This window comes from Corylus avellana, chromosome 3 (assembly GCF_965113065.1).
Source record: "Corylus avellana chromosome 3, dhCorAvel1.hap1.2, whole genome shotgun sequence".
NCBI lineage: Eukaryota > Viridiplantae > Streptophyta > Magnoliopsida > Fagales > Betulaceae > Corylus > Corylus avellana.
In genome coordinates this window covers 21,850,706-21,870,079 of record NC_142492.1, presented here as the reverse complement: position 1 = coordinate 21,870,079, position 19,374 = coordinate 21,850,706, and the positions used below count along the sequence as shown (strand labels likewise).

The 19,374-nt window shown below is 33.6% G+C and overlaps 1 pseudogene; it reads right to left on the bottom strand.

The window, feature by feature from the left end:
• Window positions 1-2,535: 2,535 nt before the first annotated feature.
• Window positions 2,536-5,181, bottom strand: LOC148586911 (uncharacterized; annotated as a pseudogene).
• Window positions 5,182-19,374: the final 14,193 nt, after the last annotated feature.

The following is a 19,374-nucleotide window of genomic DNA, read 5'->3' as shown; positions in this document are numbered from 1 at the left end:
ATTATTGATAGTTTGGTTTATATGTAGATGGATTGTGGATTATGGATTATGGATTATGTAGGTGGATTGTATTATGAATGTGTATTATGTATTGGATTGTGGATTATGTAGGTGGATGTGGATTATGTATGTGGATTGGATTGGGTTGTGAATTATGGATTGGATATTGAATTTTGTTTAATGAAGTTGTGTTGGATATATATATTGGATATTGGATTTAGTTTAATGATATATATGTTGGATATATATTGGATGTTGGATATTAGATATATATTGGATGTTGGATATATTGGATATTGGATTTAGTTTAATGATATATATGTTGGATTTTGGATATATGTTGGATATATATTGGATGTTGGATATTGGATATATATTGGTTGTTGGATATATGTTGGATATATATTGGATGTTGGATATTGGATATATATTGGTTGTTGGATATATATTGGATGTTGGATGTAGGATGTTGGATATTGGATATATATTGGTTGTTAGATGTTGGATATATTTGGATATTGGATATATATATTGGTTGTTAGATGTTGAATATCAGGAATATTTGAAATATCATGAAAATCAGGAATATTTGAATATCAGGCATTTTTGTATTATGAATTATTAAAAAAAAAAAAAAAAAAACATTTTTGACGTGTCAAACTGTTTGGCACGTCAAAAATCACACGTGCAAATTTTTGACGTGTCGAAATGACACGTCAAAATGTTTCTGACGTGTCACAATGACACGTCAAAAATATTTTTGACGTGTCAAATTGACACGTCAAAAAGCTTTTTGACGTGTCGAAAATGGCACGTCAAAAATATTTTTGACGTGTCATATTGACACGTCAAAAAGCTTTTTGACGTGTCTAAAATGGCACGTCAAAAACATTTTTGACGTGTGAAAATGACACGTCAAAATTGTTTCTGACGTGTCATTTTGACACGTCAAAAAATTTTTTGACGTGTCATTGTGACACGTCAAAAATTTTTTGACGTGTCACAATGACACGTCAGAAATAATTTTTTTGACGTGCCATTTTCGACACGTCAAAAAATTTTTGACGTGTCACTGTAGCCACGTCAAAAACCCCAGTTTTTTGACACCTACCCTTTTAACGGTCGACAAACGTCAAAAACGACGCGTCAAAAGAGGTTTTTGACGTGTCAATACCATTGACACGTCAAAAACCCCTAGTCAAAAACAAAATCAATTTTTGTAGTGGATGTGGGATTTATTTTTGTATTGATGACATGGGTTGCTTCAAGTCATTCACTTTTGTATAGCCTTATTAGCTTTTTTGATTGACTCATGAACTTCCTAAAATCAATATATGGAACCTTTCCGCATGCGTATGAGACCAATAGTATGGTTTAACCTTGTTAATTTAAGAAAAATTAACTTACAATTTCCTTCTTTGAGTTATCATGTTTGGACTTTATATTCTGCAAAGACCGTACTTTGTATTATTGCGTTTAAAACGTTCCAAGTGCGTAGTACCTAGTATCATTAATAATAGTGTATGGAAAACCTGTATAATTGTACCAAAACTGACAAAGCCATAAATTTCATACATTCCATACCTTACACGCACACTACAAATGTTACCTGAAATGAATATTTACATAACCGCCAAACACAGCAAAACACACTAATAATGGCACAAGTGTTGCAACCTAATTTGCATACCACCAAACATACCAAAACTACAAAGTATATTACCTATGATTTTACACACCATCCAACATTCCAAAACTACAAAGTTTCACCTATAATTTTACACACCATCAAACATACCAAAACAACAAATTTACATGTCATTGTACACAAGGGTCGTACATACCAAACATAACCTGTCATTTTACCCACTACCAAACATTCTAAATGTACAAAGTATATAACCTGTCATTTACACACCACCAAACATACCAAACCAACCAATTTACATTTCATTCTACAAAACCAAACATTCCAAACATACGAAGTATATAACCTGTCATTTACACACCTACAAAAAAAACCAAACCAACCAATTTACATTTCATTCTACAAAACCAAACATTCCAAACCTACAAACTATATAACATGTCATTTACACACCACCAAACATACCAAACCTTCCAAGTTTACATGTCATTCTACTAAACCAAACATTCCGAACCTACAAACTATATAACCTGTCATTTACACACCACCAAACATACCAAACCTTCCAAGTTTACATATCATTCTACAAAACGAAACATTTCAAACGTACAAAGTTTCACCTATCATTTTACACACAAACTATATAACCTATCATTTTACACACCACCCAACATTCCAAAACTACAAAATTTCACCTATCATTTTACACACAAACTATATAACCTATCATTTTACACACCACCCAACATTCCAAAACTACAAAATTTCACCTATCATTTTACACACTACCAAACTTACGAAACCAACAAATTTACATGTCATTTTACAAAACACCTAACATACGAAAACTACCATTTTGAGTATTTTCAAGTCATTCACATCGCAGGCTATGGCTTCCAATCTGGATTTGGTTTTTTCTTCTTAGCCTGCATAATTTCTATTCCTTTTTGGACTGTTATAACAATGTGTTTGCCTTTTCCTTTGTCCAGTGATGAAGAAGCAGTTCCACCACCCCTGGCTGCCCCACTCCTAGTTGCACCACTTCTAACTGCCCCATCCCTAACTGTTCCACACCTAAGTGTACCACCCCTAGCTGCCCCACCCCTGGTGCCAGTTGCTACAGTTGCACCACCTATGTCAGTGGACCTTTTCTTGTAGGTCCTAAACTTGCACCACCCCTAGTTAATGGCCCTCTCATTCCAACGGCTTCAGTTTCATTTCCATCTTCTGTTAGATCAATGTGTATTGGCCCAGTGTTTTTTATGGGAACACTATGACAAATACCAGCTATCCGATCCAAACGGCGAGTCCTTGTTGCAGGCCCTCCTATTGACATAGTAGGAATTAGTAGATCATCTGTTAATTCTCTGATTGACACACCCCATGCTGGAGGTATGATAATGCCTGCACCAAATCCTGCTTCATGCTCCGCAAATGTAGGTGGAGGTGATACTCTTCCTTCATCATTATCAGAAGTGGTAAGTGATACCCTTGCTTCGTCAGCAACCCCAGTAGGCGGTAATTCTCTTCTTTCATAACCAAATCCAGGGGGCGGTGTGTGGTCTCGCTCATCAACAAGTTGTGGGATGTTGATTACCTTCCTCTTGGAATGTGTACCATCAACACTTGTAGCCGCTTTCCTGTTGGATATGCCCTTCTTCTTTATATGTTAAAAAAAGAAGCAAAAACAAAAGAAGCAAAACATTCTGAAAGTTAGTTTAACTGACACAAACTATGAGGGTACAAAAAACAAACATAAAACAAGGGTTTAGTAAACCATGACCTTAAAAACTGTAGATTTTTGTTGTGGACCACAAAGTCCACCACCACTTGTCGGCTGACCCCCCTGCATAACAAATAGTGGAAAGGAAAAATATTAATAATTGCATTTGTTGAAAAGTGGAGTATTGTAATACCAATCATTGAAACCTGGTATACTGAATGGAGAACAATCTTATCAATTGTTCTCCTAACCTTAAAGGAGGCCCCATACTAAGAGAAAATATGCAATAGACGTAAGTCACTCCCAATAAGATGATATTTTAGTACTCAATGCTAGAATTTCCTACAATAATACCATAGCATTGAAAATAGTACCTTCTCCCCAACCTTTTGTTTGCCTTTGGTCACTTTAGGTGTCCTTGAACTAACCCTTTGTGACTGCACACATAACACCCGATAACAACAAATAAGTGTCACAATATTATCATGTATAAAAGCACACACACTATAAATATTATTAAGCATCTTATTATTAAACATAATAGTTACGTAAACCAATAAACTTATAGATGTTGTACTCGACATCCTGCTGTTGGATGCTTCACTTCTATTCATTGGACATGACCTTTTTATTGTGACCAACGCCATTACACTTCTCACATTTCATTCTAGCTCTAAATTTCCTCATCCGGTCCGAATTTTTCGAGTCTCTACTCTCATCCGGACCCCTTTTCCTTTGCTTCTTTGGCCTACCAGGAGCAACTCGGCCTATTGGAGGCTCCAATTTATCATGACTCGTTTTGATCCACTGTTCCTCACTAGGCATTGGGTATATAATTGGAGCATATGTTTTCTTGTACACCGCCCTAGTAAAGCATTCATCAACATAATCCTCTGGATCCCCACAATCATAAAGTATAGCAACCACTGCATGGGGACATGGGATTCCGGTAAGTTCCCACTACCTACAACCACACCTCCTTTTACCGAGGTCTACCACAAATTGTCTATTATCCGGACAAGTAACTTCAAACATTTAATCACCAGCATACTGCGCAATGCAATCCACTGCTTCCAACCTAATTGCTTCCAACTTTGCAGCAATCCTAGGGCATAACTTCCCAGTCAATTTCTCTATCCCTTCCCTCTTAGCTTGATATCTTCTCATCAGCTTCTTCCTTATCATTTCCAACATCGTCAATATGGGCTTGTCACAAGCCTTTAGAATGTATGAGTTGAAACACTCACAGATGTTGTTTACTAGTAGGTCACATTTTGAGTAGTCACTAAACCATGCCTTACACCACCTGCTAGGGTCAACATTACTCAAATACTCATAGGCGTCTGTGTTCATTTTCTTCAACTCTTCCATATGATCATTGAAAGCATATTCTGTGTATGAAGACGCTGCAGCCCATAATTGTTCCTTCAATGCCAACCCTCGATGCCCCCCAATGTCTCTAAAGTTGGCATATAGATGCCTAACACATATCCTGCCGATCTGAAATGAATGTAGGCCTAGCATGCCTAGCATGGGTACCAAGATCAGAAACGAGTGTTTCAAGGAACCAAATCCAACTGTCTTTCGTCTCAGCTTCAACAACCGCGAAAGCAATTGGATACATGTTGTTGTTCCCATCTCTTCCAACTGCAGATAGGAGTTGGCCCTTGAATGATCCTTTTAGGAAGCACCCATCTACCACTATGAAAGGCCGGCAACCCTCTAGAAAGCCCTTCTTCATGGCTGCCAGAGAAACATACAATCTTCCAAATCTTGGAGGCAAGTTTGGGTTTGGTCTGTCTACTTTCATCAGAACACAGCTTCCACTGTTAGTATGCCTCAATGTTTCACAATAGTCCCACAACCTCCGATATTGGCCCTTAAGATTTCCATATAACTTTTTTTTGGCCTTCCTCCTAGCTCTGTACACCATAGTTGGATTGACATCCACACGCCATTTGTCTTTCACTTCATGTTGGATTACTTCCAAAGGCATGTTGGGCCGAACCCTGAACTTGTCAATTAGCTTGTTCACAATCCAAGTGGAGTTGACTATTGTGTTTCTATATTTCCGACCACAACTGTGCTTAGAGTGTATAGATCTCACCTGAAATGATTCTTCCTCAGACATCTTCCTTGCATACACTCGATACTTACATTTGGGAGCTCTACATACCGCTACACACCTCATTGTTTCATTTTTTTTCAATCTGACATCCTTCCCCCTCTTCAGGTTATACACCCTAACAGCTTCCCTAAACATCTTAATATTTGAGAATTTCATATGAAGCCGAATGGCTGGATCCCCTAGATCCACAGCATGAAAATCTAATGAGGATGCAGATACGGCTTCACCATCTTCATCACTAAGGACTGGTGACACAAGAATATCACTCCTACCCATGTCGGAGTTGTCATCATCATCATCATCATTGTCATCAAATGATTTCTTAAACTTACCCCTACTATTATCCCCTTCATCTTGCTCATCAACAGTAGCCTCTCCCTCATCATTCTCATGATAATCACTTCCATCTTCATCACCCTCTTCTACACCTCTTTCATCCCTATCTTGTTCCTCATCCTCACACTCCGCTACATTGGACGTATTAGGTTGTGTTTTTTATGGTCCAGTCCCATCATCAATCCCATCAACATCTACATCAAATAGATCTTCATCATCACTAAGCTTTTCACGCCACCAAGGGTCGTTAAGATCAGCCCTCCCTCCACCCTCATCTTCATCCTCTTCCTCACATTCCTCTTCACCAATTCCACTCTCTCCGAAAGAAACAACAAATAAGTGCACTATGTTATGACCAGTATGGGAGGCAACCATAGATAGCACAGCATGGTTAGATGTAATCAAATGCAACCCATTAGCTAGAGTGTGACCAGGTTGTTGAAAATAAATTAAATCCCCTGAGTTATACACATAATGTCGACATATGGCTTCCAATTCAAAGTAAGACAATTCATCTGGGTCAACACTTTCTGTATGGACTGCCACATCCCCCCCAACATACTCACATCCAACTGTCCTGTTGAATCTACCCCCATAATGGACCTCGAACACTAATCTTGAATTGGCCATCCTACAAAGTGAAAATAAATATTTTATCAAATTTTGTAATAAAAAAACATCTCAAGAAAAATAAACGAAATTGATACAATCAGTTAATTGTAAATTGCAGATGGTAGAATGAAATAGCCATTATCAAATAAAAGTTTTGACAAGTACTTACGAATTATAAACCACCTATCGAATAACTCTAAATCCGGCAATTCGGCTGGTTAAGAAAGGTCCACAATTTGCAGTTGATGAGAATTTATATTCTGCATCAATAATGACTATAAGCAAGGAATTATTTGACTTGGTTTCATATCTCCAACATTATTATACCGTAAGAATGAACACCTTGTCGAAAATAAAACCATCTAACACTTTCCCCCCAAATAATATGATCACTGAAATCACAGCATACATCCCTCATCATTCAACATGATGCTTTAGTCGTTTGGTTGAAGTCAAATAAAGAGATTATTCTTTTAGAAATGTTTCATGATTTATGATGATTAAAACATACGTTGTTCGGTTATTATTCTTAATTTAGATTGTGCTTAACTTGTAATCAACCCTTTGGTGTTGACAGATGATATAATTTTTTTGAATATCCCATAGGGCTATTTCAAAAAGAGTGGAATCAAATCACTACTGGTCATTAAGAATTATAGTGCAAACATTTTCGCTTCTTCAAACTTTACACCAATACTTGAAATTTTAAGGTGTCAACATGGTCAATACTTGCTACTGCCATCGTAAATGCATTAATACATTATCATTGTGATCAAATAGAAATTAGAAATTTATATGTTACATCTAAAAATTGTGCCATCAGTTTTTTTTTTCAATAGCTCGAATGGTATTCATACTTTTTAACCTTTTTTCTTACCTTTGAACTTCTATTCATTATTTCAATATATCATTATGAAGAGGATAACTACTATTAAATAGATTTGCTTGAGCCTTGTGAGTCAAAATGTCATGCTAATAGACAACTACTATTAAATAGATTTTATTAAGTCTTTGTATCAATCATGAATTTTTCTAATTCATATAATTAACTCACAAGTAACTAGGAGATCATGTTGAAAATAAATAGTAGGTTGCCTCTCATGTCACAGAAAGGTTGTAGACTTCTAAATAAATAGTAGGTTACTAGATACTTATATTTTCTTGATTAGATTGTATTCTTTAGCACACATATTGTTACCTTTTCTACATATACATTTTCCATAATATGCTTCCATTATATTTTCTTTCTAGAAATAGAAGAAGAAGAAGAAAAAGGTGAATGAGAAACATAAAATGTTATGGAGAATTCCGTGCACTATGTTATGAATATGAACACCTTCTTTTTCATAAGCCAATCAATAGAAAAACAAAGAAAAAGTTGAAGGGGAAACAGAAAATGTTTATGGAGAATTCCATATAAACAAATATGAATGATTGAACACCTTCTTTTTCAAATATTTTATATTAAGGATTTTGGCTCTTTATCCTTACTGGAAGTTTAGATATTTGGTGTTTCATATTTAAGAAGTTCCAATTTGGTTCTTAAATTACTTAAAATATTACAATAGCAGATGATCGATTGAGCCTTATCAGTCAAAATTTCATGATAATAGACAACCTGCTAAATATATTTTAATCTGTCTTTTATGTGCTTCACAACTTTCTTAGTAACTCATTATTTTGTCTCATTTATCTCAAATCAGAAATGACAACTTCAGTGGTAATGAAAAATATCCAAATCTCAATTATGCCAGGAACAAGCCCATAACACAAGCAATACAAAATTCAGCCTCTCTTAATTTTCCCTAATTCTTACTACAAAATACACCACTGTTTAACCCTAAACACAATTAATATTTAATCGTTTTCCCTAAACCCTAAACAAATCCATAGCCAAACTCATTTCAAACCATTTAACCAACCTATTAATCTCAATCGACAACAACCCTAAACCCTAAAAATTCCCCCAATTCCCCAATATTACACAAAACCGCAAACCCTAATTATTCCCCCAATATTACACAAAACTTCATCAGTATCAACAAATTTGGGGCATACCTTGTAATTTAATCAAATTTATGTAAGAGGGTAGTGTGTTGTCCCCTTTCTCCAAGCACAAGGGGACCACGAACAAATTCACCAACTGTCGTCTTCCTCTTGTCGTGTGCGTGTCGTGTGGGTGGGGTAGAAACACACGGGGACCACGAAAATCGCTTTCGGTACTCACAAGGGAACCACGTTTCTTCTTGTCGTCTTCAGCCGTATGACTTCGGTGTGGTTATTGGAGTGAAAAAGGGGGAGAGAGCTGCGTGAGGCCGTGAAGGATGGTGAAAAACGGGTTGACTAAGGTTGGAGTGAAAAAAGAAAAAGAAAAGGGCTTTAGGTGTTATTGAGGGCAAACTTGGAAGAGCAGGCTGAAAAAGATCACGTGAAATGCACGTGAGACGTTTTCCATCCACTTTGACGGCAGATACTAACAGAAGGATTAAATTGACAAATTTTGTAACTTTAGGGAGGTACATTGCAAATTTTGAAACTTTGGGGTTCAAATTGAAAAACCCCTGAAACTTCATGGGGGTAAAGTGGATTTTCCCCTAAAATAAAATTGACAACAAACTCGGGCTCTATTTGTTGAAATTCTTGTTTTCTATCTTTTGTTGTTTTCTTCTTAAAATAAGAATACCAAAAACCAACTTACATACATAAACTTATTAAAAATACAAAAACAATTTTTACATTTATGTCAAATCTAAACATATTTCCAAACAAAAACAAAAACAAAATATATTTTTGGGAAAAATCTACTTTACCCTCTTGAAGTTTCAGGGGTTTTTCAATTTGAACCCCAAAGTTTAAAAAGTGGCAATGTACCTCCCCAATGTTTCAAAAATTTTCAATTTAAACCTTTCATTAATAATTTCCGTTAAATTTGACGGAAATCTCTAAAATTACATAATTACCTTCAGGCTTTTTTTAAAAAAATCTCCAATTTAACGGAAATTGTAACGGAAGGTTTAAATTGAAAATTTTTGAAACATTGGGGGGGTATATTGCCACTTTTTAAACTTTAGGGTTCAAATTAAAAAACCCCTGAAACTTAGGGGGGGTAAAATAGATTTTCCCCAATATTTTTCAAAACACGCATCACATGACTAACTACTAATCTTTACAAATGTGTAGTGGATAGATTTCAAGTACATACATTTGTGGGGTCTTTTTTTTTTTTATCTTTTTTCTAAGCACATATATCACTAGAAGTGTTTGAAATTTCATATGAGAATCCAACGTAAAATAAAATTGACAAGAAATTCCGGCTTTATTATTTTGTTTTTTTTTCTTAAAACAAAAGTATTAAAAAGAATTTATTAAAAATACGAAAACAAAATTTTCATTTATATCATATGAAAACATACTTTCAAACAAAATATACTTTTCAAAACACACATCACATTACAAACTACTAATCTTTACAAACTTGTGGTGGATAGATTTCAAGTACATATGTGGGGTCTTTTTTTTTCTTTCTTTCTTCTTCTTCTAAGCACATCTATATGAGGTCCTGTTGATACGAAACGATACGTCGATAACCAACGTTAAATGAAATTGACAAGAAACTTCGGCTCTATTTGTTGAAATTATTTTTTCGGTCTTTTGTTTTTAATTCTTAAAACAAAAACATTAAAAAATAAATAAATTTTACATTTATGTCATATCAAAACATATTTTTGAAAACAAAAAACAAAAAAAATGTATACTTTTCAAAACATGTTAACCAACCGTTCACATCACGTGACAAACTACTAATCATTACAATTAATGTATGGTGGATAGATTTCAAGTACATACTAACTACTATTCTTTTTTTTGTGTTTTTGCCTACCATACATAAGATGAACTCTTTTTTTCTGAGCCTTTTTTTTTTTTTTTTTTTTTTTTTAAGCCATAAGATGTTCGTCTTAATTCGACTGGGCCAAACATTTAAGAGCAAACAAAAAAAAAAAAAACGCGTGAAATTGCGTGTACTCGATTGCGATTTAGGACCAATACAAAAAAAACGCGTGAAAACATTTACATTACAAATGACTTATATTTATAGTAAAATTGGAGTAGGTAGACATAAAGGTAAGAATGGTAATCAAATCTTAAGATATGTGAAGATAATAAGTATAGTATTTTTTTTTTTTTTTTTTTGACATGTCCACACAATGGAAGGGGGAGGGGGGATTCGAACTAGTGACCTACGCTTCATTAGGCGTGGTCTACAGCCGATTGAACTACCCATTGGGGACAAGATAATAAGTATAGTAGTGGTTTGATTATAATCAAATATATCAATTATGGAAGGTAAATATTCTATAAGCTAAATAAACCAAATATATATGGGCATAGAAAAAAATATAAACCTAATATGGAATTGGATCATATATCCAACAGAAGTCATATGTGCTTGGTTTCTTTTCCATTGCAGTTTTCATTAGCCTAGAGTATGATGTCCGATTAACTAATTTTTCATGAGCAAAAAAAAAAAAAAAAAAAAAGAGAAGAGAGAGAGAAAAGTCTGGAAGTTTGAAGAACTTTTCTACAAAGTTACTTTTCAAATGTCTAAATAGCAGCTAAGGCAAATCCTCTTTTTTAGGGAGTGAGATGCAATGCATTTGTGAGTGATGAGTTCGGATTGTTAGCAATTGAGAAAGAGTAATGCTTACATAAAAATATTATAAAAAAAAAAAAAAAAAAAAAAAAAACAGTGATTCCTAGCGTTCATTTAGTTAGCGTTTGCTATAAATACCAAGAAAAAAAAAAATTGTGGCGCACTTGTAAAACACCAGAATTTTCGGGGTTCATGAGTCGACCACCAGGAATTCCTCCTTGCACATGGCTGATCAACATCATGAGTCGACACTAGCTAGTGCATAAATTTCCTAACGCGCCAAGATTCCTGAAATTTAATGGATCTCTTATTTACCCGCCAGAAATTTGCATTATTTGCTTAATAGTTTTATTTTCTCTTCTCTAAACTACACCACTTAGATCTGATTAGTTCAAACATTCTCTTCTTCTTAGTAGAGCATTCTGGTGCCACACAACCATAGCTTTCATTCCCTCCTCACATGGTTTTTTTTTTTTTTTCATTTATTTTAAAGGTGGTTTTTTTTTTAATAGCAATTAACATAAGCTATTTTTTTAATAGCAATTAACACGCATACTCCAAGAGAAAAAACAATTTTTACATTCACGTCATATCAAAACACATTTTCAAATAAAAAATATAAAGCATACTTTTCAAAACACGTTAACAATCGGAACTTTCATTAATATCCGGCGAGAGTTAGAAATACGTTCACATCACATTACTAACTACTAATCTTTTACGAATGTGTGGTGGATTGATTTCAAGTACATATGTGCATGGGGTCTTTTTTTTCTTTGAATTTGGGGGATCAAGGGCCAAAATTTTTTTGGAGGAGACCAATTGGCAAAAAATACCTTAAATTATTTATTTTTATTTTTTGCCTTAATTTTTTTTCTCGTAATTTGGGTGAGACCAAGGCCACTGCCAGTACAACAGATCGGTCTCTGGTTGGGATGTTGGATTCTTTTGGTTATCATTGCAGGTAAGGTGAAGAATTCGAATGCTTGATATTATTACTCTTTTTTGCTACAAGTGTGTGAAACTTTATATGAGAATTCAACATGAAATGAAATTGACAAGAAACTTTGGCTCTCTTTGTTTCCGTCTTATGTTTTTTTTTTTTTTGTTTTTTTTTTTCTTAAAATAAATTAAACACAAAAAATAATTTGTACATTTATATCATATCAAAACACATTTAAAAACCAAAAAAAAAAAAAAAAACTTTTCAAAACTCGTTAGCAACGCAGCTTTCATTATTCAGCAAGACTAAACAATTATTCAGGGAACCAATATTTATTACATCAATATCTATATAAACTCAGAATTTCTTCAATAATTAATATTACATTTAAAATGAATATTAGAATAGCCCTATCATCCAATTAATATCTCATAAATAAGACTATTAAAATCTAGGTCGCTACATCCTACCAACTTTATTGGAATTTCGTCCTCAAAATTAAAACCCATAAATTATCATCTATCTTCGAATTGAGCGACACTGATTTTATTGAAGCATCTAATCATTAATCATAGCTTACACTTAATCTCTAACCTTTATCATATAGAAATATTCTAAGAAAAAGGGTGTAAGAAAATAATGTTTCTCAATTTTTTCATTCATATACTCCATGACTTCTTTAATTAATAATATTATATATACCCGCGCCAGGAAGAGATAACTAACTACTAATCTTAATAATATTCACATAACTAACTGCTAATCTTTACAAGTGTGTGGTAGATAGATTTCAAGTACATATATGGATCTTGTCAATCCGTATTACTATTATTGTACTAATTGTTTTTAATTAAGAGGTGTAATAGTTAGTAGATTATATTAGGAGAAAAATTTGTATACTTAATGTTATTGTTCTTAATTTGCAGCTACAAGTGTCTGAAATTTTAGTTGAGAATCAAGGTGAAATGAAATTGATAAGAAACTTCGACTCTGTTTGTTGAAATTCTTGTTTCCTGTATTTTGTTTTTTCTTCTTAAAACAAACCATCAAAAAACAACTTACACACAAAACATTAGACTCCAAAAACAACTTCCATCTTTCCTCCCTTCTCCTTTTCCTTATTTTTGTTTTAGATTTTGTTTAGACTCCAACGGCAGCGCCCAGCCTCCTCCACCACTTTGGCCGTCTACTCTAACTTGCCGTTCGTTTTCCTCCCCGATCTTTTCGCTTTGTCGGTTTCTGCAAGAGTTCTTAGACTGGCTTCTTCCGAAGTAGATCTACGTTTTTGCCACTGGTCCAAGTCATATACGTGTCATTACATCTTCTTCCCTAGCGCCAACTAGTTCTGTGGACAACATACGTTTTCCCTCCAGTTGGCACACGACGGTTGTGGTTCAAACGCTCCAGAGCATTGATTGCGTGAATCTCACCCACTTTTGTGCGAGCATGTTGCTGTGTTTGTAATTTTTTTTTTTTTTTTTTTTTTTTATTTATTTTTTTTTTTTTTTGATGTTGTTCTGGCTTTCGAGTTGAGGATGGATGATTTTCAGTGTAAGGACTTATCTTTCACAGCCGGTTAAATAAAAACTTTTGTTGTAGGGATATGATCTACCCATGTCTTAGATCTAGCCTGACAGGAGCAGATATATGCCAAAAATGAAGTTTGTACATGAGTGAGATCAGAAGTCATAGATATGATTTGGTTGTTAGATTTTTCGATGTATCTACGATTTTGTAACCACATAGCTTTTGCTTATGTTTTAAGAACTTTATGCTTTGAATCTTTTGGAATGAGAAGAGATTTCTCTATTTAAAAACCAAACACATTGTAAAAGAAAAATAAAAGAAAATATACTTTTTCAAAACACGTTAACAAACATAGCTTTCGTTATCTAGCAAGACGTAGAAATACGTTCACATCACACGACTCAACTCGTACAACTCAAATGGAGCCCAGTGGCTTTTTATTGGACTTTGGCTACTTTGAAACCTTGGGTTAGGTTAGGTTGATCTCTAGATTGAGTTAGGATACAACTCTATGCAAGAAATATAATTGGAAAAGTACACATATTCAGATCATTTGTGACGTTCATTCTAAACTTTCGCTCATTATTCTTCAAAATTATAGAAAATTGCTTTGTATCCCTTTTGTCTTAAAAAAAGAAGAAGAAAATCTTAAAAAGTCTCTAAAAAACATATCCTCATAATTTCGAAAGAAAAAAAAAAAAAAAAAACAAAAAAAAAAACCCACCATGGCCGTAGGCCCGTAGGTCTAGTAAAGACCCATGGTCGATGCCATGGTTCAACAGTTTTCTTTTCTTTTCTTTTTTTTTGTGTGTATTTTTTCTTAAGAACTTTATAAGGGTATTTTGTCATTTTTGGTAAAAGAGTGTATTTTAATTTTTTATTAGTTTGAGAAAAGACATTACTTCAATTAGAAATTTGGAAAATACATTACAATAGTTTGTAAGAATTGTATGTGCAACATTCTCCTAATATAATCTACCCAATATATGTACTTGAAATCAATCCACAACACATTTGTAAAGCTAGGCTTGGCTAGGTTGGGACTCATGGTTGGAAAATGTATTTAGATTATTTGATCCCCACATGGAATGCATGTTATTGTTTGGTGAGATGTTAGGGTCCTGTATTTTCTTTGTCACAGTGGATAGGTCATAGGTTTTTCAAACATATTACTGATTAGCTGGCCAAATTTAGAGATAAGATAAGAATGGTAATCAAATCTTAGGGTATGTGAAGATAACTATAGTAATGATTTAATGACAATCAAACCTATCAATCATAGAAGGTAAATATCCTATAAGGTATATAAACCTAATATGGGCATAGAAAGCAAATATAAACCTAATATGGAATTAGATCATATATCATATCATAAGTCACGTATGCTTGTTTTCTTTTCCATTGCACGTTCAATTGGCCTTGAGTATGATGTCCGATTATCTGATTCTTCATAAGTAAAAGAAAAAGAATGCTAGAAGTTTTAAGAATATTTTCTACAAAGTTACTTTTAAAATTTCTAAACAACACCCAAGTCAAATCCTTTATTTTAGGGAGTGAGATGCAGTGCATTTGTGAGTGAGTTCATATAATTAGCAATTGAGAAAGAATAATGCTAAATACTATAATTTTGTCCAACATACATCAAACAATGCTGATGTGATACTCCCAATAAATTATTAAATCATTGTTAAATAAAAAAATTAATAATTAATTAAGAGTGTCATGTCATTGATTATTATTGGATAAATATTAAATATAACATAAAATCTAACATTACTCTTAGCAATTTGGAGAGTCTCGCTAAAATATCAATATCATAATTAAGTAATAGCTAGAGCAAAGTCAAGAGAGATATAAATGCGTTGAACTTTGCAAGATTGAATATGTCCATTGAAAACGATGAGGAATAGAATCCCTCTCCATTAATTAATTCGGGGACGAAATTAGGGATGACAGTATCCCCTAGAATTTTTTTTAAATTTGAGTTTCTTGAATTTTGAATCTTGACCGTCCATTGTATCTTAAGGACCCAAAACAAAAGGCTTTTCAATTTTCACCTTTAAATTTGAAAATAATAATAGTTAAAAAAATCAAAATGTGTTTTGACTTTAAAGGTGAAAACTGAAAAGCTTTTTGTTTTGGGATCTTAAGATACAATGGACGGTCAAGATTCAAAATTTGAGAAACTCAAATTTTGAAACAATTTCAGGGGATCCTCATCCGATTCTGAGGGCCGTGGCTCATCCTCCCACCAAAAAAAAAAAAAAAAAAACTGTTCAAAAAAAAAAAAAGATAAATCTAATAATATATATCTACTATTACATAAAAAATATGTTGACATGTAATTTAAAATTTTTAAATAAGTATATCTTTTTTATGAATTAGATCAAGTTTTGTAAACCAATTAACCACTTACACTTCTGCATTAAACAAAGCAGAAACCAAAATTTGAAACAAGCTTCAAAATCTAAACAGACTTAAACTCATAGATTTTAGTCTTCCTATACATCAAAACAAATCAACCTATATCAGAATATTGGGGTCAATTCCCCATCTATAACGAATGCAACATTATGTCATTATCTAGCTTTAATCTTCCTAAATTTAGCTTTGCCCATCGCGGACGAACAGTTAACAAACATGTTAACAAACAGTTCACATCACATGACTAACTACTAATCTTTACAAATGTATGGTGGATAGATTTCAAGTCCATACATATATAGGGTTTTTTTTTTTTTGAAATTCTTAAAACAAAAACATTAAAAAATAAATTGTACATTTATGTCATATATATATATATATATATATATATATATATATATACTTTTCAAAACATGTTAACAAACCGTTAACATCACGTGACTAACTAGCTAGGAACTACTAACCTTTACAAATGTACGGGGGATAGATTTCAAGTACATACATACATCGGGTGTCTTTTTTTTTTTTTTCGTTTAAGCACGTATATGGGATTCCTTTACAAATGTGTGGTGGATATATGGGGGTGTTTGTTAAACCCCATGATACTGTTCATAGATAAAATGAATAAAAAATAAATAAATAATGATTGGTATGAGAAAATGAAAAAGTGGTATTAGAAAGTAAAAAATTTTGTTTTGTAGTGATTTTTTTATTTGAATAGTAATAAAAAGTAAATGATGTGATATAAAAAATGAATTATTTGATATAAAAGTAAGCATGTTTTTTTTTTGAAAAAAATGAAGTGAATAGTATGGCGGGATGATGAATAGTGTGGTGGGGTTTAACAAACAATGTCTATATATACACACCTCGATAACTAACATTAAATGAAATTGACAAGAAACTTCGGCTCTATTTGTTGAAATTCTTGTTTTTGGTCTTTCGTTTTTTATTTTTAAAACAAAAACATTAAAAGAATAAATTTTACATTTATGTTATATCAAAACAATATTTTCAAAAAAAAAAACAAAATATACTTTTGAAAACATATTAACAAACCGTCACTACAAAAAAAGGGGATTGTTTTTGACACGGCAAACAGTAATTCACCTTTCGCCACATCAATAATTATTGACGTAGCAAAAGTGGCACGTCAATAATTATTTATTGACGTGTTGAATGTGCCACGTCAATATTTAGTGACGTGTCAAATATTGCCATGTTGCTAAATTTAAAATCAATTTCATTTTTAAAAATTATATTTAAATAATTTAATATAATGATGTGGTAAACTATCACACGTCAATATTTATTGACGTGTTAAAACTGACACGTCGATAAATTATTGACATGTTAAAATTGACACGTCAATAAATTATTGACGTGTCAGAAATTGACAAGTTAATAATTGTTTTTGACGTGCCACTTTTTGACATGTCAATAATTATTGACGTGTCAAACAGTGACAAGTCAAAAAATTCTCATTTTTGACACCTTAAATTTTAACGTCTGACACACGTCAATAATGATACGTCATTAAAGTTTAGTGACATGTTAGGCCACCTAACACGTCAAAAACACCCAATCAAGAAAAAATCCATTTTTTTTAGTGTACCATCAAAAAGGTATAAAAAGTGAGCTTTGCTTAAACACCTTGCTAATTTAAATCATATGCCATGGGTTTGTATAGGTGATTTTAATGAAATTGTAGCTCTATCGAAAAGATGGGGTGGTAGTGGAAGATCTAGCTCCCAGATGCAAGCTTTCCAACAGGCATTAGAGAGCTGTGATCTTTCTGACTTGGGATATAATGGTCCAAAATTCACATGGACTAATTGTCAAAAGGATCTGAATTTCACGAAGGAGAGGTTAGATAGGGGTGTTGCAAATCATGAATGGAGGACCTTATTCCAGAAAGCGGAGATTACTGTTAGCGTGGCTGTTAATTCGGACCATACTACCTTGATGCTGGAATTGAAGAAGTCTGATTTTGGCAGAAAAAGAAATACATTCCGGTATGAAGCTAAATGGGCGCATTAGATGAGGGGTATGAAAAATTTTTACAAGCATGGCAATCTCCGTTGCATGGGGCTGGAACGTGGGACCAGATTGGGTATAATCTGAATTGCTGCAAAAATAATTTACTTCGTTGGCAGAGGAGCGTACGAAGGGCTGGTCCAAAGTCTGTGAATCAATTGCAGGCTCGTCTTCAGGAGGTTCAAGGAGGAGCAATTGATGGTGAGGGGGTTGAAAGAAAATTTTTACAGCAGCAAATACAATCCATAATGGATAAGGAGGACCTCCTATCACTACAAGAAAGTTGTTCATTAGGGGCGACTTATTAGGGGCGACTTTGAAAGTCGTCCCTAATAGTTCAGTATTAGCGTCCACCTAATAGCCGACGCTAATAATGGGTCGAAAATTGCACTATTAGCGTCCACTTTATAGTGGACGCTAATAAGTCGACCCTAATACACGCGCGGGAATTATCCGAGGGGCGGGAAAAAATTTAAGCGGCAAAAAAAAAACTTTTAGGGTCCATAATAGTCGACCCTAATAATTAACAAATAGCGTCCACTTAAGTGGACGCTATAAGCTGGGAAAAAAAAAAAACAAAAAAAAAATCACAAAAAAGTTCAATAGGGTCGACTCTAAAAGTCGACCCTAATGCTTATGTATTAGGGTCGACAAAAGTCGACCCTAAAGAGTCCGTAGTAAAATAAAAAAAAATTAAAAAAATTAAAATAGATGACTAATAGCGTCCACTCTAAGTGGACGCTGAAGATACATCATTAGGGTCGACTCTAAAAGTCGACCCTAATGCTTATGTATTAGGGTCGACAAAAGTCGACCCTAAAGAGTCCGTAGTAAAATAAAAAAAAATTAAAAAAATTAAAATAGATGACTAATAGCGTCCACTTAGAGTGGACGCTGAAGATACATCATTAGGGTCGACTCTAAAAGTCGACCCTAATGCTTATGTATTAGGGTCGACAAAAGTCGACCCTAAAGAGTCCGTAGTAAAATAAAAAAAAAATTAAAAAAATTAAAATAGATGACTAATAGCGTCCACTCTAAGTGGACGCTGAAGATACATCATTAGGGTCGACTCTAAAAGTCGACCCTAATGCTTATGTTTTGTCGACCCTAAAGAGTCGGTAGTAAATAAAAAATAAAAAATAAAATTAAAATAGATGACTAATACCGTCCACTCCAAGTGGACGCTGAAGATACCTCATTAGTGTCGACTTTAATAGTCGACCCTAATGCTTATGTATTAGGGTCGACAAAAGTCGACCCTAAAGAGTCCGTAGTAAAATAAAAAAAAATAATCCATCTGTTATTGCGATCGATCGCACACAATGTGCGATCGATCGCAGTA